Here is a 2885-nt window from a genome sequence, read left to right on the forward strand (position 1 = left end):
CCATAGAGGAGTGGGCAAAAGTAGGTTTAAAGTTATAATACAAATAATACAGTCATTAGTAAACAATAATAATATAAGAATATCCTCCGTTTTGTGTACTCACAACTGTAAATCTAATTTTTCCCACCCTGTATTTATACATTCTCTCTTAGTTACCAAAAACTCCCAGACTATAGGAGCTGCACCTAAGTACCTAAGTCATCTTTGAATATTGGTACCGTATACATATTTACTCAACAAGTATTTATTTAATTAAAAATAAGGCAAGGCAGACTGCTCCTTGAGCCTGAGTCTTGGCTTTTTGCTTTCCTCCCTGAACAACATGAGCTTCAGAACATGCTTCACCTTCTCCACAAACTACTGGACCCTGAGCTCTGTGCAGTCACCCAGCCACCCACTCGGTATGCTAGTAGCCCCGTCAGAGTCTATGCAGGCACAGGGGGCTGGGACTCCCAGATGTTAATGTCCCACTCCACCGGTGTGCGGGGTGACTGGGGGTCTGGGGTCCTTTCTGCGGGGATGACAGGGGGTCTGGTGGGCATAGAGTACATCCAGAGTAAGAAGGAGACCATGCAATGCCTGAATGACCACCTGGCCTCCTACCTGGAGAAGGTGAGAAGCCTGAAAGATGATAATCGGAGACTGGAGAGCAAAATTCAGAAACACCTGGAGAAGAAGGGATCCCAGGTCAGAGACTAGGAGCATTATTTCAAGACCATTGAGGATGTGAGGGCTCAGATCTTCGCAAATTCTGTGGACAATGCCCCCATTGTTCTGTGAATTGACAATGCCAGTCAGAATCAAGTATAAGATGGAACTAGCCATGTGCCAGTGGAGAGTGACATCAATGGCTCCGAAAGGTCATTGAGGACAGCAATACCACTGGGCTGCAACTGGAGACAGAGATTAAGGCTCTCGAGGAAGAGCTGCTCTTCATGAAGAAGAACAACGAGGAGGAAGTAAGTGGTCTATAAAACCAGACTGCCAACTCTGGGTTGACCATGGGGTTGGATTCCCCTAAATCTCAGGATCTTGACAAGATCATGGTGGATATCTGGGCCCCGTATGACGAGCTGGCTTGGAAGAACTGAGAGGAGCTAGACAAGCACTAGTCCCAGCAGATTGAGGAGAGCACCACAGTGGTCACCTCCCAGACTGCTGCGGCAGGAGCTGCTGAGATGACACACGTGGTGCTAAGATGTACAGTCCAGTCCTTGAATGTCAACCTGGACTCAGAGAAATCTGAAGGCCAGTTTGGAGAGCAGCCTGAAGGAGGTGGAGACGGGCTATGCCATGCAGATGGAACAGCTCAACAGGATTCTGCTGCACCTGGAGGCAGACTGGCCCAGGCCCAGGCAGAGGGGAGCACCAGGCCCAGGAGTAGGAAGCCGTGCTGAACATGATAGTCAAGCTGGAGGCTGAGCTTACCGATTACTGAGGCCTGCTGGAAGAAGGGGAGGGCTTCAATCTTGGTGACGCCCTGGACAACCACCACTCCATATAGACCACCACCTGCAGAATTGAGGTCAAAGACACCAAAGTTCTGAGACACTAAGGCAGCAGAAGTGGGGCGCCCCTTGGGGGAGCAGGAGACCAGTATTCAGAGATCATTGAACATCAAAAACATAATAATAATAAAGCAAGTCATATGTTAAAGGGAAAAGATAACCGGGATGTAAAGAACTGTGATACACAGGTTCTACACAGGCAGGCGGACAGCTCTAAGACTCCTGGAGAAGAGAGGAGCTAGGCAAAGAAAGTTTACATGAGGGCAGTGCATACGTACGTTCTCAAAATGTAAGTGCTGACAGGAAGGAGTTAGGAGGTGAGAGACAAGGGTATATTTACTTCATCCATGGGAGTGTCAGATTTAATGTTTGGCATTTTTTTCACTGGAATTAATGTGATCTTATTCATAAACCTCTAAAACCATGGTGTCTAGAGAAAAAAAAGTTTCACTATTTAACACAATTAAGTTGCCCGAAGTGAAGTGATAAAAAATGAAAAGAAAGTTTCATGAAAAAGAGCTTATACAGATGAGTCATTTGTCAATTAAAAACAACTGTTGGTGACTGTTTTCTCAATGTTTTTCAGATAACGAGGCTTAGCAATTGTTCTTGTGCTAAACATTATAGATGATACTAACTCAAGTTGAAAAGTTTTCAGAGAATATATCATTCCCTGTGTTCAATATGAATTCTTCTCAAGTTCCTAATTTCAAACATCTTTGAATTCTAAACTATCTCCCATGCAAATGAGTTGTGACAACATATCTCCCCTTCCAAAAAGTATTAGAGAATTTTGAGTTTATCTATAGGAAACTTGTAGATTTACTTATCCTTAATGGAGGACAAAAAAAGTAAATAAATAGCAGAGACTATACTATAGCAGTGGTTCTCAACCTTGGCTGCACATTAGAATCACCTGGGAATCTTTTTAAAATCCTGATTTCTGGGCCTCATCCTCCAGAAATTCTGTTTCTTTGTTACTAATGCTGTGGCCCCACCCCATAACAAAGAAACAGAATTTCCGGAGGATGAGGCCCAGAAATCAGGATTTTAAAAAGATTCCCAGGTGATTCTAATGTGCAGCCAAGGTTGAGAACCACTGTACTATAGGGTAGTAAATCTGAAGAATCAGCTAGTGTTAAAATCAAAAGCACCTTTCAGTAGAGGATCACATGATCATAGTGGAGCAAGAACCCTAGAGATTTCACTCTCAATACTCCCAGTGTTTTAATGATAAAATTGAAGCCTCCTGAAGTGATATGAATTATGCAAGGTTGTAAATACAGTGATAAAGTCCAAAACTCAAAACTCTGAGCTCATAGTCCAGGTCCACCCACTACAATGAATGGGAAGAACATATTGAGAAATCAAAGATTT

The 2885-nt window shown here is 43.6% G+C and overlaps 1 pseudogene; it reads left to right on the plus strand.

Moving 5' to 3' along the window:
- The first annotated feature begins 322 nt into the window (after positions 1–322).
- Positions 323–1504, plus strand: LOC102764803 (annotated as a pseudogene).
- The last annotated feature ends 1381 nt before the right edge of the window (positions 1505–2885 follow it).

This window comes from Myotis davidii, unplaced genomic scaffold (assembly GCF_000327345.1).
Source record: "Myotis davidii unplaced genomic scaffold, ASM32734v1 scaffold49, whole genome shotgun sequence".
Classification (NCBI taxonomy): Eukaryota; Metazoa; Chordata; class Mammalia; order Chiroptera; family Vespertilionidae; genus Myotis; species Myotis davidii.